This window comes from Capra hircus, chromosome 6, assembly GCF_001704415.2.
Source record: "Capra hircus breed San Clemente chromosome 6, ASM170441v1, whole genome shotgun sequence".
Taxonomy (NCBI): Eukaryota; Metazoa; Chordata; class Mammalia; order Artiodactyla; family Bovidae; genus Capra; species Capra hircus.
In genome coordinates, this window is record NC_030813.1 from 99385142 (window position 1) to 99411542 (window position 26401).

Genomic DNA, 26401 nt, shown 5'->3' on the forward strand with positions numbered 1-26401 from the left:
TTTAGTTGTTTAGTCACTAAGTTGTGCGCAGCTCTTTGTGACTCCATGGACTGTAGCCCACCAGGCTCTTCTGACCATGGAATTTCCCAGACTAGAATACTGGAGTGGGTTGCCATTTCCCTCTCCAGGGAATCTTCCTGACCCAGGGATTGAACCCACATCTCCTGCATTTGCAAGAAGATTCTTTACCACTGAACAACTTAGGAAGCCCTGTTTTGGCCATACATGGTATTATTTCCTGGAGCTATTCTCATTCTATGAATGCTTATTTTTATCTCTTTTATTGTTTAATCATGTAATATTTTCTCTCATATCTTGAAAAATAACATTGACATTTTTCTCTCCTGCTTTCTTCTACATTCTATATCATTTTCAAATCCTCTGACTTCCTTTTCCTCTTTGCTGGTTTGGTTCTCTGGCTTTCATGATAAAGCCTTTTCTCACATGACCCAAGATTCTTGTCTATTTGCTTATATTGTTTAAAGCAGAACTAAAAAGCTGATTGGACACTTTGGGCATGCTGAAGTGACTTAGAAACCTGAAATGGTCAGTGAGGGTTTTTTTTTTTTTTTTTTTTGTAAATATAGTTGATTTACAGTGTTTCGGGTATACTATAGGGTGATATATGGTACTTAATTGCTAAGTTGTGTCTGAGGCTTTTGACCCCATGGACTATAGCCCACCAGGCTCCTCTGTCCACGAGATTTTCCAGGCAAGAATGTTGCAGTGGGTGGCTATTTCCTACTCCATGGGATCTTCCCAGCCCAAGGACTGAATTCACATCTCCTGCATTGGCAAGCAGATTCTTTACCACTGAACCACCTGGGAAGCCCATATATCTTCCCTGGTGGCTCAGAGGGTAAAGCGTCTGCCTGCAATGCGGGAGACCCAGGTTCGATCCTTGGGTCAGGAAGATCCCCTGGAGAAGGAAATGGCAACTGACTACAGTATTCTTGCCTGGAGAATCCCATGGATGGAGGAACCTGGTATGCTACAGTACACGGGATCACAAAGAGTCGGACATAACTGAGCGACTTCATTACTACATATACATATAGTACGTGTGTGTGTATTCTCTTCAGATTCTTTTACATTATAAGTTATTAAAGATATTGAATATAGTTCCCTGTGCTATACAATAGGCTCTTGTTTATTTTATATATGGTAGTGCTGCCATCTGTTAATCCCAAATTCTTAATTTATCACTATAGGTCTTTTTTAAGTCATTAGATTTCTTCAGATCAAAACCTTTCAATTTCCTTCATGGTTGCCAGTGTTCTGGGAGTCAAGGGAAAAGGGTCTGAGTCAGAAGGATTTTCCTGGTAGATTTTGGTTCCAGGACAGTGCCTTACTCTTGGCTGCTTGGGGTCTCTTGAGTTCAGTCCAGGGCCTCTTGAGTTCAATATTCCAGAGTGTAAACTTTTGGTAATCTGGCCCCCTGGTGATGGGAGTTGAATGTTTATGATAGGTATGATGAAATCTGAACTTCTTACAGCTCTTTACAAAAACTTTCAACCAACTATCATGGTTTCAACCTTATCATGTACCTTCTTTAGAAATAATTGTTGTTCAGTCACTAAGTCATTCTTTGCAACAGTGCGGACTGTAACATGACAGGCTCCCCTGTCCTCCACTATCTCCTGGAGTTTGCTCAAATCTATGTCCAACAAAGGTCTGTCTAGTCAAGGCTATGGTTTTTCCAGTGGTCAAGTATGGATATGAGAGTTGGACTGTGAAGAAAGCTGAGTCCCGAAGAATTGATGCTTTTGAACTGTGGTGTTGGAGAAGACTCTTGAGAGTCCCTTGGACTGCAAGGAGATCCAACCAGTTCATTCTAAAGGAGATCAGCCCTGGGTGTTCATTGCAAGGACTGATGGTGAAGCTGAAACTCCAATACTTTGGCCACCTCATGCGAAGAGTTGACTCATTGGAAAAGACTCTGATGCTGGGAGGGATTGGAGGAAGGAGGAGAAGGGGACGAGAGAGGATGAGATGGCTGGATGGCATCACTGACTCGATGGACGTGAGTCTGAATGAACTCCGGGAGTTGGTGATGGACAGGGAGGCCTGACATGCTGCGATTCATGGGGTTGCAAAGAGTCAGACACGACTGAGCAACTGAAGTGAACTGACTGATGTCCATTTTCTTCCAAGGAGCAAGTGTCTTTTAATTTCATGGCCGCAGTCACCCTCCACAGTGATTTTGGAGCCGCAACTAACTAGTGTCTCCAAACCCCGAGACTTTCCAGGCTTCTATAGGTAGATGGGTGACCCCCTTGTTGGCATGTTTGGGCTGAAATTCTGTCTTCCCCTGCTCTGCCAGGTCTCTTGTCATTTGCCCATCAGCTCTCCTGCATCAGCAGTGTTGTTGGCATCTCTCACTGGGTGGCCTTTCCAATTCTGTTGATTTTTTTTTAGTTCTTGGGAGTTTGTTTCTCTTCTTCATTATAATTTTAGTAGGAGTTCAGAAGAAACTGAGGCAAACTCTTAATTCAATTTGATGTGTTTAACCAGAAGTTATAGTTACAACTGAAAAAAGAGCAGTTAAATCACAGGATGTGCTCAGAGCACTTTATAGCTGAAAGAGAGTATAAGTAGCATCTATTTCAAATTATTGCTTTAAATGTGGGGGAGGGGGAAGGTACAGAGAATGTGAATGAATTACCAGGGATATTTATGTTATTAGAAGCAAAGTCAGGATTCTCTTAATATACATCTGTGGCAAATGCCTTTTGGTTATATCTCAAAGATCCACCAAGGAACTGCTACCCACTGTGAACTGCCTTCATCCACAATATGTAGGACTCGGCTTTTAAAAGCTCTGTTCCCTCCCCATGGGCCCGTACCCTCGATCACAACTATTGGGAATAATGAAGATTATCAGTTCCAGTCTGTATCCAAAATTCTCTCCCATAGGAATCTGGACTTAAGACTCCAAGATATTCCCTACCCATTACTCTGAGATGATCTTTTTCATGAAGAGCAGTAAGTTCAGATGTAGATGGTTAGCCACTTTCTGGACACCATGTCTATAAGGGGCATTATTGTACCAACCCTGCATATATTATACAGGAAAGGCAACAAAGGTGTGTGAGTGTGTGTGTGTGTGTGTGTGTGTGTGTGTGTGTGATTGTCTACCATCACCCTGTAGACTGGGTTGTCACTGTCACTTCTATTTCCTGGGAGAAAGTCTTATGGAAAACTGCTGAGACATTTGTAGAGATGTTAGGTGAGATCTCTGTTTCTCAGAGTGGACTCAGCCTCGAGCTGCATCCTAAGATCCCCCAACACCTGAAGACAACAATGCTTCCACTTTTGTGCTGCTGTGGTTTTGAGCAATTGTTGAAGGACAAGCAGTGTTAACAAGCAAAGTTGACAGAACTGAGTACAGCAATAGAGAGAGAGAGAGGGAGGGGGAGAGGAAGGGGTGTGTGTGTGTGTGTGTGTGTGTGTGTGTGTGTGTGTGAGACAGCATACAGGAATGGATGTGAAAATAAGGAAATAAGCTACCAACACGTCTGTATAATTGTGTCTAGAGGATGATTGATGAAGACACATCTATGACACGTACTTTTTTAAGGGAAGAAACAGCAAAAACAAAAAATACCCAGTGCCCTGACCCCCTACTGCTGTCCTTTCCCCAACTGTTTCTGGGGTGGCTATATGGCTTCAGTTCCTTTAAAGTGTCAGCTGGTGACGGCTGGGGCTCTCTGTAACTCTCCAGGACTCTTTGGCTTCTACGAGCGTTAAAAACTTTCCCAGTGACTTAAAGAAACCACACACATACACACACGTGAAGACCATCATGAAAGTCGTTGCACTGTGTTGGTTTTTTCCTCCTGTTTTTGGAAGCTGGCAGTCCTCCTCCCAAGCCTTTCATCCTTCCACTTTGTGCATCTGGTGGAAGAGAATGTTATATCAGAGGTGGAGAAGGTTGCTGATGAGTGACACGACAGAAGAGGAAAAGAGAGCTTTCCAATCCCGATGTTAATGACTGACTCTGGAGAAGATTGTGCTCTCTGTGTCCTCTGTTTCTTTTTCCAGAGAAACTAGAAGCAAGTAAACCTGCCCTTTCAAAACATCTAGGTCACATTTCCATGACTTCAAGCAAAACCAAGGAAAGACTAAGAAAAATTAAAGGAGTAGAATTTATAAAAATGAAGCAAAAAAAAAAAAATGTGTATCCTCATTTTAGTCCTTACTGGTTCTTGAAACAGAAATCAGGAATATGTATGGCCATGTATGGGCTGGGCACTGGGAAAGTGAAAGCGAAGTCGCTCAGTCTTGTCTGATAGTTTGCAACCCCATGCCCATGGGATTCTCCAGGCAAGAATACTGGAGTGGGTTGTTGTTTCCTTCTCCAGAGGATCTTCCCAACACAGGGATTGAGCCCTGGTCTCCCACACTGCAGGCAGACTCTTTACGGTCTGAGCCAGGGCACTGGGAAGGTATTTTCAAATCCCTGTACTCATTTTCATGTACTTCTGTGAAAGCCATCTTTGCACCTGCCCCAAGTGCAGAGGTGACCACTCCCTCCCTTGCCCTGCCAAGGCATTGTGCATGCTGATTTACTGTGGAGTCACAGAACAGCACATTTATTTGTATACATCCCCATCTCACTGCCACTGCCCATAGATCACGAGCCTCTTTTTTTATCCAGGTTTATTGAGGTATAGTTGACATACAGAACAGTGTAAATTTGGGCTTTTCTGGTGGCTCAGTGGTAAAGAATCTACCTGCCAATGCAAGAGACACGGATTCAGTTCCTGGGTGGGGAAGATCCTCTGGAGAAGGAAATGGCGACCCAGTCCAGAATTATTGCCTGGGAGATCCCATGGACAGAGGATCCTAGTGGGCTATAGTCCATGGAGTTGCAAAGAGTCAGACAGGACTTGGCCACTAGACAGCAGCAGTGTAAGTTTAAAGTGTAGAGCATAATGACTTGACTTACATATATTATGTATGATCACCACAGTAAATTTAGTTAACATCCAGCATCTCATATAGACACCAAAAAAGAAAAGATATTTTTTCCTTATGATCAGAATTTTTTTTAAGATTTAGTCTCTTAACAACTTTGTCAGATCAGATATACCACACAACAGTGTTATTGTAATCATCATGCTTATGTCACGCCCCTGGTATTCATGTATCTTATAACTGGAAGTTCGCACCTTTTGACCTCTTTTCTCCAATGCCCCCTCCTCCCTGCCTCTGTGAACTACAAATCTGATCTTTATGAGTTTGGCTTTTTGTTTGCTTATTGTAAATTCCATGTATAAGTGAAATGATACAGGATTTGTCTTTGTCTGGCTTCCTGCTCTCAAGGCCCATCCATGTATCTCAGATGGCAGGAGTTCGTCATTTTTTATGACTGAATACTATTCCATCATATATATATATATATATATATATATATATATATCACAACTTACTTATCCATTTATTTGTTGATAAGCTCTTAGGTAGCGTCCAAGTCTTGGTTATTATAGTCATGAGCCTCTTAAGATAAAGAGAAATTTCTCATTTGTCCTTCAATGAACACATAGTATAAAACTGATGGGGCTTCCCAGGTGGTGCTAGTGGTAAGGAACCCACCTGCCAGTGCAGGAGACTTAAGAGACGTGGTTCAATCCCTGGGTCTGGAAGATCCCCTGGAGAAGGAAATGGCAACCTCCTCCAGTATTCTTGCCTAGAGAATCCCATGGATTCCACGGGAGCCCAGTGGGCTACAGCCCATGGGGTCGCAGAGTTGGACATGACTGAAACCAACTAGCACACACACACACAGGACTGGCACAATTAAAGCATTTAATAGTGAACAATTAATACTGAAGCATTTTGATGCAGAGAAACTATTTAATTGTAGGCAAGCTTTTCCCCAATATCTACAAATTTTCCCACCCCAACTTCTAGAAGAGACATCATTGCCAACTCATGGAGCCATAGACCACTAGTCAACCTTGGCTAGACTTGGTGCTGGACAGAGAAAATTCGGGCTCATTAGACCTGAAAGCTGACTCTATTTAAATCACTGGCCATGGAAAAGTTACTCAACTGTTTGAGCCTCTCTATGCTTCTCTGTAAAATTAGTGCAATATCTTGGAGCATGATAAGAGCAATTAAATGAAATAATAAAGTGCTTTACCTGTTCCCTAGCTTATAACAGGAGCTCAGCAAATATTACATCCTCTATAGTAGGCAACTTTTCTCTAACTAAGAAATTCTGGGATGAGGGTGGGCAGATTCCTAACTAATTACCACCTTTTTAAAAAAATGATATCATTTTGTGCTCTAGGCTATTTGAAATACAGAGTACATGCTATATGCTAAACTACTTTATAACTGGCAGTGCCAGGGACTGAATTAGATTTCAGTTATTTGAGAATACATCTTATATTGAGATTATGACTTTCTTAAAGAAAGGACTTCCATAATTCAGGAACTTGAACAAAACAAGGACTCCATACATATGTAATGAATGACTGAATAAATAAAGAAATCAATTAATTGCTAAATCAAAGTGGCTAATAATGTTTTCAGAAAAGCAGAGAAGGATTTTTTTCACCAGAAAATATAAAAGCTCCCCTTCCAATGTCCCAGCTAAAGATGATGTTGGAAAGTATAGAAAGTTGAGGAAGACAGTAAAAACAGTTTTTTCAGTTTATAATTCTGATATTATGATCCTGGTCTAGATCCTAGCCAAGGAACTTAGATAGAATTTGGAATCTACTCCATGAGCTGTTTGGCTCATGTGGGATTACCATCTCACAGAAACTTGAATCCGTGAATCTAACAGGTAAGTTACCCTGGCTTGAGAGTCAAGAGATCAGGCTTTGCCACTAGTCAGCTTGGCAAAATTGTGCATTTTATGAACATATTAGATTCTTTGTCCTCTTACCTTTAAAAAGAGATTGTTAACAATGGATACCCCATCATGCCTTTTAGAATGGCCATCTTCAAAAAGACAAGAGATAACAAAAGCTGGGGGAGATGTGGAGGAGAGGGAAGCCTTGTGCACTGTTGGTGGGAATGTCAGCTGGCGCGGACTCTATGGAGAACGGTACAGAGAGTCCTCAGAAAATTAGGCTCCCATATGGCCCAGCAATCCTGCTCCTGGGAATACATCCAAAGGAAATGAAAACACTAACTCAAAAGGATACCCGCACCCCTACACTGACAGCGGCATTAGTCACAAGCAGCCAATACATGAAAACAACTTAACTGTTCATTGATGGAGGAATAAAGCTGTATATACATCTATACACACAGACACACACACACATATACACAATGCAATATTACCCAGCCCTAAGAAGCAGGAAATCTTGCCTTTTGAGACAACATGGATGAAACCTGAGGGCATTTTGCTAAGTGAAATAAGTCAGGCAGAGAAAGATGACTATCCTATGATCTCCCTAGTACGGGTAATATAAGAAAATCTGAAGTCTAAAAAAAGAAAACAAAGCTTTAAAAATACTCAAATTCATAGAAAAGGAGATTAGATTTGTGGTTACCAAAGATGGAAAGGTTTGAGGAGCAGTGGAGAGGGGAACTGGAAGAAGGTGGACAGAAAGCACAAACTTCCAGTTACATGATCAATAAGTACTAAGGGTGTAATGCAGGACATGATGGTCATAGCCAGCACCGTTGCATAGTATATCGGAAAGTGTTATAATAAACCACATCATGAGGATTTCTTGTTCTTTTTTGCTTGTTCTTTTTATTGTATCTATAAGAGATGATGGATGCTAACTCAAATTATTGCAGTAATCATTTCACAAAATGTACGTCAACCATCATGCTGTACACCTTACCACGCTGCACTGTGCTATATGTCAATTATACCTCAGTAAAACTAGGAAGAAGGAATTCCCTGGCGATCCAGTGGTTAGAATGTTGTCTTCCAATGCAGGGAGGGTGGGTTCGATCCCTGGTCCGGGAACTAAGATCCCACATGCCTTGTGGTCAAAAAAAGAACCCCCCAAAACATAAACAGAAACAATATTGTAACAAATTCACTGAAGACTTTAAAAATCATCCACTTGGAAAAAAATCCCTCTTGATTGTAAAACTGGAAGGTTATCCCACAATGATGTTTATCTTTGGAGAGGCTGAAATACTTGGAAACTGAGAAAAGCTGGGCGGAGCTCCCTGGCACTGCACCCCCAGCTCCCCAGCCCTCCATTGGGGGAAGGCTGGGTCTGCCATCTGCCATCCCTGGTGGCCCATCCCTTCCGCTCTGGGTGTGGGTTCCTGTCTCCTGGCTACTGCTTTGTGAACCCAGAAGCTCTTTTGCCTCTTCTTTTTTTCTTTCCCCAAGCCAGTTTTTATTCACAATTCTATAGCTGCTTCATTGTTTCCTCTGCTCCTATGGGTTCGGAACTCCAGTCTAAAGGTGAAATATAGGTCCCCTGGATCTGTCTTTCTTATCTGAGCTGCTGACAGAGGCAAAAAGGGGCAAGAGCTGGAGCCAGGGCTGGGTAATGAAGGTGGGATGAACAGCGATTAGCCCCGAATATAGAAGCATTCTAGAGTGTTCCTGGAGGCTGAATGCCATGAGGAGAGAGAGCGCTGTCTGTGCGGCAGAGACATGTTCAGAAGGCTCAGCGGGGAGGCAGCCTGAAGCCCCAGTGCTGAAGGGGGTGGGGGACTGTCAATGATGAAAACAAATCTTCAAAACCTAAAGCAACGAGAAAAACTCCTTAGCTGCCCTGTGACAGGAAGCAAAGATGTCTAAACACAAAAACACTCTACTCTTGGAGTACAAATGCTAGTCAAAAGGCTCAGTCCTTGTCTCAAAAACTAATCCACATTGTGAGGAAACTGTTAAGAGGTGAAAACATTTTTAAATCTTCCTCTGAGATCAGGTCAAGCAAACTCTTAGGTACACGCTTTCTGGAATTTCTCTATGCTTTAAAAAGTCTGTCTTCAATTCCTGTTCTTTTTATTTTATCTTCTTCTTCAGAGGAGAGAATAACTTGGAAGGGAATCAGCTCCTGCACATCTGGCAGGTAATAAGTGCTTCATAAACGCCCAGTGAATTAGGTGTTTGATGAAGTCAGGAGAGTTGACTTGTTTATTTTACCAGAAAATAAATAGAAAAAAATCCAACAGAAAACTGTACTTTCTTTACATAGAAAACTTCTTTCAGGAAGCCCAAAATGGGAAGAAAAACCTGACAAGTCTGTAGAAAAATTCCTCTGGCTAAAAAGGGACCTTTCCCTTAAGAAGAATGAGATAATAATTTGAGAAGTGGCTAAAGAAGGCTGAGGGACAGTTCCATTTCTCCTGGTCACTCGAGAGGCAGAGTTGTCTCTCTAAGGTGATGCCACAGCCACCACCACAGGGCTGGGCTGGTGTGACAAGTACCAGGGACACCGCTTGTCATTTTCATTGATAATTATGAGACATATCACTTATTCCGCCATAAATTCCACCCAGTGGCAACAAGTTTTCACCCACCTGGTGCTGTGAGGATGTCCAAGGCTCATTATTTCAGCTCGACTGGCTTCAGCCAATGTGTAAATATTGTAGCAAGCCTAGGAGCCAAAGAAGGGGATGACGATTACTCCATTAATACTAATGAGAGGAATGGAACTGGGAATGTGCTTAGCTATGTTGCCACCAAAACCGGTGACTTAAAAAGGAGAAAAAAAAATCCACAGGCTGACTGTTGATTTAAAAAAAAAAAAAATGAGCAAGACATAAAATCCACATGAGGTAAGAATCAAAGACAGAAAGATTATGGCTCTAGGAAATCTGGGTGTGCGTCTGTGTATGTATGTGCGTGTTTTATGGTCAGTTCATTCAAAAGACTCTGCATGGACGCCAGTAGGCCACTACATGCCCGTGAAAAGGCTACTATAGCCCATACACAATTTTTTTGTTCATCCTCCTCATTGATAGCTTTTCTTGGCACATAAAATAGATGTATATAAACCCACAGCAAAAATGGACTGTTATCAACATATCCCCTGACTTACACCAAGCAGATGCAAAAAGATCCAGAAGCAGATCAGTGAGGCTGAGGTTAAGAAGAAAGGGAACGTCGGAGAGAATAAGATGACAGCCGTGTGAACTTACAAAAGTCATTTTTCCCTTGCACCTCATTAAACGTTGTAACACTATCCTTATCAAACTCACCCCAAACTCAAACAAAAGCCATTTAATTTGGGAGTGGACATGGTGATTATTTACTTTAAGGGGTCTGCCCCATATTCAAAGGTTGCAATACCTCTTCACGTCCCTCTTTTTGGAATGCTGGCACTTCAAAAGAAATAAAATTCCTGGCGATGGCAAGGGAGGTTTAGAAACAGGCTCTTTCCTAAATGCGTTGTTTTGTTTCGTTTTCAAGTAAATATACACACACTCCCACCCCGCCAAGTTCTGCCTAAGTTTTAGGGAAGTTTTGCCAGCAGGATTTCATTTTTCTCTACAGAGGACTGCAGACTGTTTGAGCCTGGCACGGAGCTCTGCTGCTGGCATCGCAAGCCCATCAGTTGTCTGCAACCCCAAGTCCATATACTTGAAACAGACAGCGCTTTAACCAAGGGAGCCGGCAGCCGTGCTTCTCTCTGCTGACACAGGGAGGCAGTGCGGGAAAGCGTGGCTTCGCCCGCCGGAGGGACGAACGCTGCTGCCAGCTTGCCCTCCTTTTCCGTTGTTCAAGTCCTAAAGTCTCCTCAGTGGCTTAAGTTTTATGTTACTAGGAAATTTCAAAGAAAAAGGTCAGGTCACCTGACCAATGAAACAAAAATTCTTTTTAATGACTGTGTTTTCAGGGACAACGACACAATAAAAGCTTTAAAAAAGGACCAATGTTTCAAGCAGTTTTATAATCCATCAGTTCAGTTCAGTTCAGTTCAGTCGCTCAGTCGTGTGCGACCCTGTGGACTGCAGCCCTCCAGGCCTCTCTGTCCATCACCAACTCCCAGAGTTTACTCACTTATATCCATTGAGTCAGTGATGCCATTCAACCATTTCATCCTCTGTCATCCCCTTCTCCTCCCACCTTCAATCTTTCCCAGCATCAGGGTCTTTTCAAATGAGTCAGTTCTTTGATCAGGTGGCCAAAGTATCAGCTTCAGTATCAGTTCTTCCAATGAATTTTAAGGACTGATATCCTTTAGGATGGACTGGTTGGATCTCCTTGCTGTCCAAGGGACTCTCAAGAGTCTTCTCCAACACCACAATAATAGGGACTCTCAAGAGTCTTCTCCAACACCACAATAATAGGGACTCTCAAGAGTCTTCTCCAACACCATAATAGAGCTGATGTCCAATACGCATCTGTCACATACCTAGAGTTTCTTGGCATATCCGGCCTTCCAAAGAAGGTTTACAAAGCACCTTAAAATACACAATCTCACTGAATTCTTCCTCAAATCCTTGAGATTACAATCATCATGGTCTCATTTCTATTTCATGGGGGAAGGAAATTGAGGGTAGAGAGTTTAAGGTCACATGATGACCAGTAAGCAGTAGGCTATTGAACAGTAAATCAGGGTTTCAACCTCTGTCATCGGACCTGGCAGGAGACACGCAGACATCACTGATCTCCCAGGCTGCTTCTCATAAAACCCTTAAAGGAGTAGAAACTAGGAGGTATACTCTTTTTTTTTTTTTTTTTTTTGTCCAATGTAGGAAACAGAACTATAAAGAAGGCTGAGTGCCAAAGAATTGATGCTTTTGAACTGTGGTGTTGGAGAAGACTCTTGAGAGTGCAAGGAGATCCATCCAGTCAATCTTAAGGGAGATCGACCCTGGATACTCATTGGAAGGACTGATGCTGAAGCTCCAATCTTTGGGCACCTGATGCCAGCAGCCGAGACACTGGAAAAGACCCTGATGCTGGGAAAGATTGAAGGCAAAAGGATGAGATGGTTGAATAGCATCACCGACTCTATGGATATGAATTTGGGCAAACTCCAGGAGATGGAGAGGGACAGGGGAGGCCTGGCATGCTGAGGTCCATAGGGTCACAAACAGCTGGACACAACTGAGCAACTGAACGACAATAATAAGAAACAGACTGTAAAGTTGAAACTTCATCATAATCCTCACCTGAAGTATATTCGCCCATCTCAGACTCAAGAGGACTCTCCTCAGTTTTCCTCCCAGCTATTGAATGAACCTAGACCTCCGCTCTCACCTGTTATCATCACCCCCACAGTTATCCTGCCTCCCGCCTACACCTTGAACCTGTCAATGAGTTTTCAAAACAGGAGGCTTCCTTCTCTGTGCCACGTGCTCAGTCATGTCTGACTCTTTTCGACCCCGTGGACTATATAGCTTGCCAGCCTCCTCTTTCCACGGAATTCTCCAGGCTAGAATATTAGAGTGGGTGGTTATTTCCTACTCCAGGGGATCTTCCTGACCCAGGGATCAAACCCACGTTTCCTGTGTCTCCTGCATTGCAGATGGATCCTTTACCTACTGAGCCATCAGGGAAGCCCACTGTAGTACCTCCTCAATTGCCCTCCTCCTATTTATCCCCGCTATGATCACCATAGATTTGGTCTATCTCTTTCCTAAAACTAGAAGTTTCCAAACACTGCCCTTACTTCCATTCCTCCCCTATTTTAATCCACCTATGTGGAACTTTGAAACTATCCTAAACCACACTCGAATTAAATCACTGCCAAGCTTGAAAATTTTCGGGGGCTTCCCTGTTCTTCTTCAGACAATGCACAAACTCTTTCTCCAGGCAGTCACAAACACTACACCTCACTTTCCCAACACAGCCCTTCTATTCTGGAGAGATTTGCCCCTTCCACAGGTGCCCCACACCCGCGTGAGCTGTGTAATTTCCGCAGCATTTGTTCACCTATAATGATGGCCCTTTATCACACTATTCTTGTGCCTCCAAATTCTACATTTATCAGAATCTAAGTTAAACACTGGGTCCTTCATGAAGCCTTCCGGGATTTACCTCAGATAAGTCATTTCTCTGCTTGAAACTTCTATCCAAGGTCTGATGCAATTTAAAAAAATAAAGTATAAATTGTACATAAATGAAAAAACTTCCAGAGTGTCTTTCTTCCAATTTTCTCTTATAGTTACTGGTATGCATGTTAATCTCCTTTCCCAGTGTCTAAGTATGTGACATTGGGACCATGTCTATTTCTTTGAATTCATAGCAGCCTCAGAATAGCTCTCATGTATTTGGTGTTTAGTAAGTAAGTGGGTTAATGGAGAAAGGGTTGAAGTTAAGCTAAAACAAAACTTTCCTGTTTATCTCCCCTATGCACTATATACACATATGAAATATTTATTTGGATGTTATATCACTCAATTTTTTGTATTTACAGACCACATACTATACATCAAACATTGTCCCAAGTTCAAAACAGATATGTCCCAAGGCACTAGGGGGGAGAGATAAAAGACAAATTATTAATTTTTGTGAATAGTGATGGGACTATGAAAATATTCTAAACAGGTCAAGTGCTTGAGGAGGGGCTGTGAGGGAAAATTAACTCAGGTGAGGATTCATGGGAGATTTCTCAAGAATAATCAGACTAGAGGGTGAGAAGCCAGTCATTCAGAGACCAGGAGGCAGTTCATTCCAAGAGGGGAAAATTGCAGGAGCAAAAGCCAAGAGGTGGGGAGCAGCATGATGTTTTCTTAGGAAGTGGAGGAAGACTGACATGGCTAGATTATAATGAGGAAATGGAAGGGCTGATCAAGACTGGTGCAGAGAGCGAGGTGAGGACCAGACCTCATGGATCTCATAGACTCTGGTAAGGAAGAATATTGCCTTTTGGAAGACAATGTAGGGTGTACGCAGTAGAATATTATAACCCTCCTGATGAAGGTGAAAGAGGAGAGCGAAAAAGTTGGCTTAAATCTCAACATTCAGAAAACGAAGATCATGGCATCCGGTCCCATCACTTCATGGGAAATAGATGAGGAAACAGTAAAAATAGTGTCAGACTTTATTTTTGGAGGCTCCAAAATCACTGCAGATGATGACTGCAGCCATGAAATTAAAAGACGGCTTACCCTTTGGAAGAAAAGTTATAACCAACCTAGATAGTATATTCAAAAGCAGAGACATTACTTTGTCAACTAAGGTCCGTCTAGTCAAGGCTATGGTTTTTCCTGTGGTCGTGTATGGGTGTGAGAGTTGGACTGTGAAGAAGGCTGAGCGCCGAAGAATTGATGCTTTTGAACTGTGGTGTTGGAGAAGACTCTTGAGAGTCCCTTGGACTGCAAGGAGATCCAACCAGTCTATTCTGAAGGAGATCAACCCTGGGATTTCTTTGGAAGGAATGATGCTAAAGCTGAAACTCCAGTACTTTGGCCACCTCATGTGAAGAGTTGACTCATTGGAAAAGACTCTGATGCTGGGAGGGATTAGGGGCAGGAAGAGAAGGGGGCGAGAGAGGATGAGATGGCTGGTTGGCATCACTGACTCGATGGACGTGAGTCTGAGTGAACTCCAGGAGATGGTGATGAACAGGGAGGCCTGGCGTGCTGCGATTCATGGAGTCGCAAAGAATTGGACATGACTGAGCGACTGAACTGAACGGTGATTTTAGATCATTCTGGCTGCTGTGAAGAGGACGAAGTAAAGAAAGAAAGAGTAAAAGCAGGGAAACTAGCAGGGGAAACAATGTGGTGGTCCACGCAAGAAAAGAAATGGCTTCGGCTTACACAGTGGGTTTCCCAGGTGGCTCAGTGGTAAAGAATCTACCTGTCGATGCAGGAGACAGAGGCTCGAAACCTGGGTTGGGAAAATCCCCTGGGGAAGGAAATGGCAACCAACTCCAGTACTCTTGCCTGAAACTTCCCATGGACAGAGGAGCCTGGCGGGCTACAGTCCATGGAGTCACAGAAGAGCCGGACATGACTGAGTGACTGAGGACGAATGCAGGATTACACAGCAGTGTGCAGTGTGCAGTGGAGGACAGGCCCAAGAAAGTAACCACAGGACTAGTTAAATATGGGGAATAAGGGAAGCAAAAGAATCAAGGGCAGTGTTCAGGTTTCTGGCTAAGCATTTGTGTAATCAGTGTCGCCATTTACTAACATAAGAAAGACTAGAAGAATAGGTTTGAAGGAAAAGAAATACATTAGCTCTAGCTTTAAAGCCATCTTAAATGATAATTATTCATATGATGAATATTTGACAGATTTTTTAAACTGGAGTATAATTGCTTTACAATGTTGTGTTAGTTTCTGCTGTATAACAAAGTGAATTGGTGATGTGTATACATATATTTCCTCCCTGTTGAACCTGCTTTCCGCTCTCCTCCCTTCCTACCCATCTCGGTCAAAAAGAGCACCCAGCTAAGCTCCCTGAGTTATACTTCAGGGTCTCAACAGCTATCTGTTTTACATATGGTAATGTATTTGAACACTTACTGAGTGCTTGACACTGCATTAGATGAGTAAATAAGACAGTCAGACTCCCTGCTCTTATAGAGCATACCATCTGGAGAAAGAATACCAATATTATTTTTTTTTTAAGTTGTTCAAGTTAAATAGAACATCAGATGGTGTGCAGGCATGCAGGCTCTGTTGTTGGAGATCTCATAGAATACATCACACCACTTTTAGTGATTCTTTTCCTTGGATGCTTTGTTCATATTTGAAATGCAAAACTTACTTACCATTTTGCAAACGAATCCTAGGAATTCATGAAGCAGAAGTCCAAACCAAACACAGAGTAACTTTGGGAACAGCTGCTCACAGTTTGCTTTCATTATGACTTTTAGCTTCCCCAGGACTGAAGCGACTTAGCAGCAGCAGCAGCAGCAGCAGCAACCCAAGTCCGTAGCATCCTGCATAGACAAGCATGGTTGGAGTGTGGTCTGAACTGATTCTATGGCTGGGTTTCTCACAATGGGTGGTTTGTGTTTTTGAAGTGACTGCTTTATAGAAAAGAATGAAATTGCATAAAGTCATCCTACAAGCTTATCAAGAAGAGTGGCAGACCATAAAAATTTTTTTTCAAATTGGGAAACTACTTAAAGTTATAGTTAAATCCCACTATTCAGTCTACGTGGAACTTAGGTCCTGAAAATTTTCTCCATGTATGCCATAGTCTATGATCAAACCATTCAAGAGAATCACCCCTGTAAGGTTAAAATGGTGCCTCTCAAACTGATTCTTTTTCATGTTTTACCTAAATCTTCTCCAGCATATTTGCAATAAATTATACAACCAAATACATTTCACATTCATTAACTAGCCATGCGTGGAAAACTCAGACACTGAGTCCAAGTTAATAAAATACTCATAAATTAAAATTTGGCCACGAGATTTTTTTTTTCCCCAAGACTGGCAATTTATTGATAGCTCTCTTAAAATTCCTGACTATGCCAGCTGAAAGTATCATATTGTTCATGTGATCATATGCTGCTTTATACTTCATAACACTTCTCCACTTGAAAGGATTCTCTCTTTTTCCTTTCGCATATCCAGAATTAGGATCATTAATTTTCTAAAAAACAGTTTATATGAAGTCACATTCTAATCTCCACCTTCCCAATGCTGAAAATCTTGTTTTCCTTCGAACATGTCACTTTGATTTTCTGTAGATGTTTGTCCTGGCTTCGCCTCCAGCTGCTTTCTCTGTTCACTGAGGCCGGCCAAGAAGCTCTGACCGCATGTATCTCTGTGCTTCTCCTCTGGTAACATCAAATGTATACAGCAGTCAGCCGTCTCCCTTTGATCTTCAGCTAGCACAAAGCCTTTCTCACTGAGTTGTCCACCATGGTTTGTTTTTGATATTTAAACAGTTTGGACATCTCTAAAAGTGGAGTGGCACTGACACCGAGATAAGGTGCCAATCAATTTATTAAGTGATTTTGTACAAAAATGGCAAACTTATCATGACCCCAGAGCGTGACGGATTCACCCAACAAGAAGCGTGAAGAAAGCCATTCATCTGTTCGTGTCTCTCCTCTCTGAGGACGTCGATGTGAAGCTCTTCTCTGCGACTGGAGCTATGAAAACTCTACGGAAATGATAAGATTTTTTCATTTCTTTTGAATAAATTATTCAGTGCTTACTATGTTCCAGGCACTGTATTTTTAAAAATCTTTTATTATTTATGTATTTGCTGGCTCTGAGTGGACTTTGTCTAGCTGTGGTGAGTGTGGACCTCTGCTGGCGGTGGTGTGCTGGCCTCTCATCATGGTGGCCTCTTCTGCCACAGAGCGTGCACTCGAGGGCTCCTGGGCTCAGAGGCTGTGGTACACAGGTCCAGCCACTCCCAGATACGTGGGATCCCCACAGACCAGTGATCGAACTGCTGTTCCCACATAGTAAGTCATATTCCTAACCACTGGACCACTAGGGAAGCCCCAGATATTTTCATTTATACAAATGTTAATTAATAGGCCTCAGAAATATGTCTTTGGTTTTTTTCATTGACTGATGGATGAATGTAGATTATGAGGACAAACTCCATGTCACTAAAAGGGACATTTCATTCTTCTATGATGAGACATCAGTGCTAGGCCAGTCAATGAAATTACCAAGCTTATCACAATTACACTAAGTCATTTCCAAAGAAGGAGAAATGAGGTATAAAACACAAGTGTCTTTTATTCATCTCAACTCACTACATCCAGGGTAACTTAGAGATAAACCCAGCCTAAGAGAACTGAATGTTTTCTGCATTTTAGGTTTTAAAGCAAAGTAAGATAATGTCTATGTAAATAGCAACTATGGTTGCCTTTATTCCTTATTCTTTGAATGCCAAAACAATAGATTACTTTGAAATAAAATAAGAAAAAAATTAATATGACCTTTAGAAATCATTGTTTCTAATAAAATAGCTAACTCTCAGAATGAATTGGCTTGTCTCACAAGACTAATTTTCCACAAAGCAGACTCAGTCACCCTTGTGCAGTAGGACCAAAGAGCAAGTACAATTTAAACCAGTTTCTTAGTGGCCAAACAGAGCAGAGAGACTAGGGACCAACTGATGAATTAGACTGAATGTCGCATTATTTAAGGGATGGATGAGAAAGAGAAATTACTAAACACTACGAGTGATCAGGGAAATAGTTGGAGAATATTATATAACAGAAGTCAATGAAGGTGGGAACTACAAGATAGCAGGGCCCCAAAAATGATAAGAATAATTAAATTATTATTGACCTCCATGCCCTGACAATATAAATTATTCTGGTTCTTAAGAAGGGAGGTTTCTAGGCCTGAAAAGAACCCTTTAGCATCTTCCAGATTGCATACAATCCTTTGTTATGGGTTATATTGTTTATTTAGAGGGCTTCCCTTGTGGCTCAGCTGGTAAAGAATCTACCTGCAATGAAGATCTATTTAAGTCCTCACCCCCAGTACCTCCAATGTGATCTTACTTGGAAGTAGGGCCTCTGTAGAGGTAATCAAATTAAAATGAGGTCATGGGGGAGAGTCCTAATCGAATATAACCAATGTCTTTATAAAAAGGGAAAATTTGGATATAGAGGCAGACATGCAGATGGAAGATACTGTGAAGACACACAGGGAGAAGACAGCTATGTCACTGGAGTGTTGTGTGTACAAGTCAAGCAACATGGTAAATGCCAGAAGCTGGAAGAAACAGGGAAGAATTCCCCTATGGCCATCAGAAAGACCATGGCCATGCTGACATCTTAATGTTGGACTTCTGGCTTCCAGAACTGTGAGATTATATAGTTATGCTATGTTAACCCACTTGAGTTTTGATACTTGTTATGAAAGTCCTGGGAAACTAATAATGATACCCTCTCATTCTGAAATTGCAACTTGATAGCAACCATTTGACATCCACCAACATTTGATCCCTAGGCAGGAAGACTTACAGGACACTAAGATATTTTTATATCAAACTACTCTTGGTCTGGTCCTAACAAGGACACTTTTCTGGCAGTGATTACAGAACGCCTTCTAAATCAACCTTTTCTCCCCACCCATGACTTGTCCACCCTTTGGCAAGTGGTCTGGAAACAGATGGTGTGGGCAGTAAGTGTGTATAGAGCCCACCAAGCAAGGAGGGAGATATCAGGGGCTTCGGGGTAGGATCCAAAGTTTGAATCATCCCTCACTCATATCATGCAATCATTATGCCAACAAATATTTACTAAGTGCATTTTATGTCTTAGTCTTTGCAATAGGTGGATAAGGGTAGAGCTGTGAACAAGACAGATAAAGACTCTACCACCAAGGAGTTTATGTTCCAGACTGATCTCACTCAATTGCACACAAATAAATCTTTACTAAACAAGTCAATCAAGAGAGTTTAATCCTGCTTACACTGGACTTTGAAAGGGCTGGATTTCTCACATAGTTTGGAATGATTCAAACAGCCTTTGAGTTAATATCCATCTTTGATAAACACTTTTGTACAAATAAGTTGATTTGCAGGTTGCTCAAATCCTAACCTAGTAGGATAACTTACCACAACTCCTCCAATAAGTGTGAGAGTGTATGTTGTGTATGAATGTGTGAAAGAGAGAAAGAATAAGACCAGAAACATAAATTGCGCTGCTAAGACTTACGTGTGCAGCTGGTATTTCTATTGTCTTGTCTCTTCTGACAGTGCCCTCCTCTGGAAGCTGTTAGGATAAGAGCTAATGTCGTCTGTGCCACACAAAGGTGATGGCGAATTGATGAGCCTGTAAAGAGATCCGGAGGCGAATAGGGAAATGCACTGTTAATGCTATTAAATATTACTTAGCCTACAGCAAGCTGCATGTTCAACAGTTTAAACTTTAATTGCTAGCTGATGCAGAAACAAGCCTGGATAGATGTAAATCCTATTGAAAGCTAATATCATTTTGGCTGCTCAGATGGATTAGCAGCCACTACAATTAGCAGCATGTGCAGCTAATGATATTAGGGGAGAATCCATCATTCAGCAGTCAAGGCCTTTAAATCTAGAAAGAAGTTAAAGCCCTGCTCCCCAGAAATCCCCTATTGGGAAGTCTTGCCAGTTGATGCAGGAGACTCTAGGGGTGAGCCAAGAAGCTTAGAGAGTACAGGACAGAGAGTCCATGATCACCTTGAATTGTTCCTCTTTCTGCCTTGTACCAGTCATCCTAGCTAAGCACATTGTGGCCGAGGTTGCAGACTCGGAGAGGGATGTTGGACCATAGAGCAGAGGCAAACGATCCATCTTCAGTTACTGAACTTACAGTTCACTCTGGCTACATAACTCTGTGGTTATGAAAGGAGGAGAAACAGCAGAGAATTTTCTCAAATGTGGCACCACCCAAAGAAGGTGGCTGTGTGGTTGTTGCTCTTGTTCAGTTGCTCAGTCGTGTCTGATTCTTTGTGACCCCATAGACTGCAGCACACTAGGCTCCTCTGTCCTCCACTATCTCCCGGAATTTGCTCTAAGTTATGTCCATTGAGTTGGTGATGCTATCTAGCCATCTCATCCTCTTGGGCTTCCCAGGTAGCACAGTGGTAAGGAATCTGCCTGCCAAGGCAGGAGACCAGATTCAATCCCTAGGTTGGGAAGATTCCCTGGAGTAGGAAATGTCAACTGACTCTAGCATTATTGTCTGGGAAATCCCATGGACAGAGGAGGTTGGTGGGCTACAGTCCATGGGGTTGCAATGAGTCAGACACGACTGAGTGACTGCGCATGCACTGAGGCTGTATGAAGCTCTTACTAAAATGTTTGTGACTATATAAGAATCCCCAGTGAAAGCAGTTCTCATTTAAAACTTGACTAACAGAGCAAGGTTACTTGAGATGCTGCCTCCTTGATGTGAAGTCCTAAAAATTCCTGCTGAATAAAACATAACTCTCAATTAAAAAATAAAGTAAAATAAATGAAACTTGACTGTCAACAATGTTCTACTGTATAGCACAGGACACTACTTTCAACAGTGTATCCTGTGATCAACCATAATGGAAAAGACTATTAAAAAGTATGTATATTTATGTATAATTAAATCACTTTGTTATACAGCAGAAATTAACAACATTGTAAATCAACTATACTTCAATAAAAAAAACTTGACTACTTTTGGGCAATCCATGAAAACTGGTTTATTTTTCGTTTACTTTCTGTACCAATTCTATAAAAATAAGCATTTATGATGCCCTTTGAGATTGCAATGGAGAAGGGAATGGCAACCCACTCCCATATTCTTGCCTGGAGAATCCCATGGACGGAGGAGCTTAGTGGGCTACAGTCCACGGGTTGCAAACAGTCGGACATGACTGAGCGACTTCACTTTCACTTTCACTTTTGAGATTACAAACTCCAAGGTACAATGGACCCTCTATGGTGACATGTGATTCCATCTTCTTGACTAGATTAGACAGTAAAGAATCTGCCTGCAATGCAGGAGACCCAGGTTCTTGCCCAGGGTCAGGAAGATCCGCTGGAAAAGAGAGTGGCTACCCTCTCTATTACTCTTGCCTGGAGAATTCCATGGACAAAGAAGCCGGGCAGGCTACAGTCCATGGGGTCACAAATAGTCAGACATGACTGAACAACTGACACTTTCACTTTTTTCACTTTGAGGTCACCGACTCCAAGGTACAATGGTGAGATGTGATTCTATCTTCTTGACTATATAGTAACCCTTCCATTTCTAAAGATTTACATTCTGACCATGATAAATATTAAAATAAAAGTACTTGAAGGAAAGACTGGGCTATGTTAGTAAAATTTCTAAAACATGGAAAGTTGTAATTTCATTTACTTGATTGGAAAAAGCTACTATGAAGTGAAGTGAAGTTGCTCAGTTCTGACTCTTTGCGACCCCATGGACTGTAGCCTACCGGGCTCCTCCATCCATGGGATTTTCCAGGCAAGAATACTGGAGTGGGTTGCCATTTCCTTCTTCAGGGGATCTTCCCGACCCAGGGATTGAACCCAGGTCTCCTGCGTTGTAGGCAGACACTTTACCGTCTGAGGCCCAAGGGAAGCCCTAAATCTATAGTTATAATAGCACAACACATAGCGCAATTAGGCCAAAATTGTTACTTATGATTTTAGATAATCTAAGTTTTAAAAGAAGACTGCTTTATAATAGAAATTCTAAATACTTATATAAGAAACCAACAGTATCTTAATCTGTAAGACTACTTATTTTAGATTCATCAAAGATTACAAACCCAAATTTTTAACTTACAAAAATCACATATACACACAAATTTGGAGCTATTAGTATCAATTAGCAAAGTCTTTCCTTACTATTATCACATAAGCAGTAATTATGGGTTTGTTTTCTGGAAGTTACAGGAAATGGAGCTGCATAGGAAGATGTGAGTCGAGGAATATAATTACTGTTTTGTAAAACCACTTTTTTGTGGCTTGCTTTTTTGCCCTTGTTATCAAGACTGTAAGATGAGATACACATGGGAAATACATACATGGGATATATATATATATAATATATTTCATACAAGAAACTTACACTACAAGATAATGAACAAAGGTCTAAGTGAATAAAGAATAAAGACTAGGCTGTTCTTTTCTTTCCCATCATTTATAGGAAACTCTTGCTAATTTCGCTCATCTTGAGTGTGTTTTATACAGCTTTCGTCTTAGCATGGACAGCAGGCCTGTACTATTAGCACAGAGTGAAGATGATTTGCTGTCATAAGCAATCCCTTCACTTTGAGAAAGTCACACTCTATAGTGGTTCAGACATGTCCACTCTAATGCAAACTTTGATCCCATTACATGTACTTCTCAATTCTTTTACACTGAGATGACTTTTGAGTTTTGTTGGGCTACAGAAAATAGATGGCATTTTCCATTAATGCAGTCCTTTTCACAATAAATTAGTTGATATCAAAATCTTCCTCTCACCAGCCCTTCTTTATCCTGCACGAGATTGAGAAGCATACCTTGACACTTCCACTAAAGAGAATGGGATTCTAAGACACATGAGAAGTCATGTCAGAGGAATGATTTAATGACCATCTTTGCATGTATCAAGAATCATAGCAACAATTAAAAAGGGCTACATTCATTTTTTTTTTGTTTTTTTAATTAGTTTCTTTTTTATTGAAGGATGATTGCTTTACAGAATTTTGCTATTTTCTGTCAACAGACACTGATTGAGAACCAACTGAATGCCAAACACAGTGATATAAACATACCTAGGTATTGTCTTTGTCCTTAAAAATTTACAGTTTAGGGAGAGAGAGACAGAGGATAAGTCTAACCAACACAGGAATATTCACAGAGTGTGTAATTGCAAATGGCAAGAGTTTAACAAATAAGATTAGATTCAAAGATGAACTTCTTGATGGTGAGGATTATAACAAAGCTATATGGATTATCAAGAGAAATTGCAGATATGTGGGTTTTTAAAGAATAAATCTTTAGAATGCATGTGACTTAAATTACATACATCATATCCATCTGAAGCTTCCAGTAGGATTGGGTCTAGGAACACCATGCCAACTAGGTAGCTCTGATCTTTCGCTGTGGCCTTTTGCTCTCTGGTGCTGAAGACATGCTCCCTAGAGCCCACTGCTCAGCCCATCTAGTTTCTGCAAACATCAACACTCTTCTCTCTTTTTGCAGAGGGGCTTCAGCCTTATAGACCCAAGTTTATCTTCACACCTTGTGTTCATCAGCAATCAGCTCATTTCTCATGACTATAAATGATCTGGCTCAGGACTGTTGAGTGGTAAAATAACCAGAGAATACAGTCATTCCTTTTCATCTCCCTCCTCCACCAGAAACTTAAATGCAAAATATCTTGAATCCTGTCACTGGCCTTACAGTGTAAGTGGAGGCCAAAAAAAAAAAAAGGGGGGGGGAGCTTATTTTAACTCACCATGATATCCATTTATGAGTACTGCATAGGTAGAGAAAAATGTTTTCAAACAAATGTAATGAATGACCATTTCGGAAGGTTCATGCTTATTGCATGTTTGGAGGGATCACTCCAAACATAAGCCTTGAATATAATGAGTTTTTGAAGTGAAACCTCCGACTGCTCCGATTCAGTGTATCCAGGATTCTTGATTTTCTTGTAAACTTGTTTCTCTTCCTACTCTCTCCAGCTTGGCATCTTGTAGGTACTATATGCAAGAGAACTGGGGTTTTCCTTGGACTTCTTTTCTTACCGATTATGTCAAACTGGTCAACAAAACCAGTCAATTCTCCCTTCTTTGTCTCTAAAAAGCTTTTCCCTCCTCCTTTTTTCCCCTTTTTATCTTGGTTGTACTAGTCATCATCTGTCCCCTGGACTTGGCAACAGCCTTCTAAATGATCCCTTGCCTCCAGCTTTCTCCTATATCATCTTCACCTTCCACCTTACCAGCAACATTCCCTTGCCAATTACACTCAGATGCTCAGTCATGTCCAACTCTTTGCAATGCCATGGACTGTAACCCGCCAGGCTCCTCTGTCTATGGGATTTTTCCAGGCAGGAATACTGGAATGGGTTGCCGTTTCCTTCTCCAGGGGATCTTCCCTACCTGGGGATCAAACCTGGGTCTCCTGCATTGCAGGTGGATTCTTTACCAGGGAGCAACCAGGGAAGGCCTTCACAAAAACACCAGTGCTTAAAAACCTTATGATCTAAAGCAGACTCACAGATATAGAGAACAAACTAGTAGTTCCCAATGGGGAGGGGAGGAGGGACCACATTGGGGCTGGGGAGGGGAGGTAAAATCTACTGGGTATAAGACAGGCTCAAGGATGCATTGTACAACATGGGGAATATAGCCAATCATTTGTAATAACTGAAAATGAAAAGTAACCTTTTACTTTAAAAAAAATTAGTTTATTTATTTTAATTGGAGGTTAATTACTTTACAATATTGGTTTTGCCACTCGTCAACCTATTATACAGAGTGAAGCAAGCCAGAAAGAAAAACACCAATACAGTATACTAACACATATATATGGAATTTAGAAAAGTAACATTTTATTTATTTTTTTTTTAATTTTTATTTTTACTTTATTTTACTTTACAATACTATATTGGTTTTTCCATACATTGACATGAATCCACCATGGGTGTACATGCGTTCCCAAGCATGAACCCCCCTCCCACCTCCCTCCCCATAACATCTCTCTGGGTCATCCCCATGCACCAGCCCCAAGCATGCTGTATCCTGTGTCAGACATAGACTGGCGATTCAATTCTTACATGATAGTATACATGTTAGAATGCCATTCTCCCAAATCATCCCACCCTCTCCCTCTCCCTCTGAGTCCAAAAGTCCATTATACACATCTGTGTCTTTTTTGCTGTCTTGCATACAGGGTCATCATTGCCATCTTTCTAAATTCCATATATATGTGTTAGTATACTGTATTGGTGTTTTTCTTTCTGGCTTACTTCACTCTGTATAATAGGTTCCAGTTTCATCCATCGCATCGGAACTGATTCAAATGAATTCTTTTTAATGGCTGAGTAATACTCCATTGTGTATATGTACCACAGCTTTCTTATCCATTCATCTGCTGATGGACATCTAGGTTGTTTCCATGTCCTGGCTATTATAAACAGTGCTGCAATGAACATTGGGGTACATGTGTCTCTTTCAATTCTGGTTTCCTTGGTGCGTATGCCCAGCAGTGGGATTGCTGGGTCATAAGGTAGTTTTATTTGCAATTTTTTAAGGAATCTCCACACTGTTCTCTAAAGTGGCTGTACTAGCTTGCATTCCCACCAACAGTGTAGGAGGGTTCCCTTTTCTCTACACCCTCTCCAGCATTTATTGCTTGCAGATTTTTGGATCGCAGACATTCTGCCTGGTGTGAAATGGTACCTCATTGTGGTTTTGATTTGCATTTCTCTAATAATGAGTGATGTTGAGCATCTTTTCATGTGTTTGTTAGCCATCCGTATGTCTTCTTTGGAGAAATGTCTATTTAGTTCTTTGGCCCATTTTTTGATTGGGTCGTTTATTTTTCTGGAATTGAGCTGCATAAGTTGCTTGTATATTTTTGAGATTAGTTGTTTGTCAGTTGCTTCATTTGCTATTATTTTCTCCCATTCAGAAGGCTGTCTTTTCACCTTGCTTATATTTTCCTTTGTTGTGCAGAAGCTTTTAATTTTAATTAGATCCCATTTGTTTATTTTTGCTTTTATTTCCAGAATTCTGGGAGGTGGATCATAGAGGATCCTGCTGTGATTTATGTCAGAGAGTGTTTTGCCTATATTCTCCTCTAGGAGTTTTATAGTTTCTGGTCTTACATTTAGATCTTTAATCCATTTTGAGTTTATTTTTGTGTGCGGTGTTAGAAAGTAATCTAGTTTCATTCTTTTACAAGTGGTTGACCAGTTTTCCCAGCACCACTTGTTAAAGAGATTGTCTTTACTCCATTGTATATTCTTGCCTCCTTTGTCAAAGATAAGGTGGCCATAGATGTGTGGATTTATCTCTGAGCTTTCTATTTTGTTCCATTGATCTATATGTCTGTCTTTGTGCTGGTACCATACTGTCTTGATGACTGTGGCTTTGT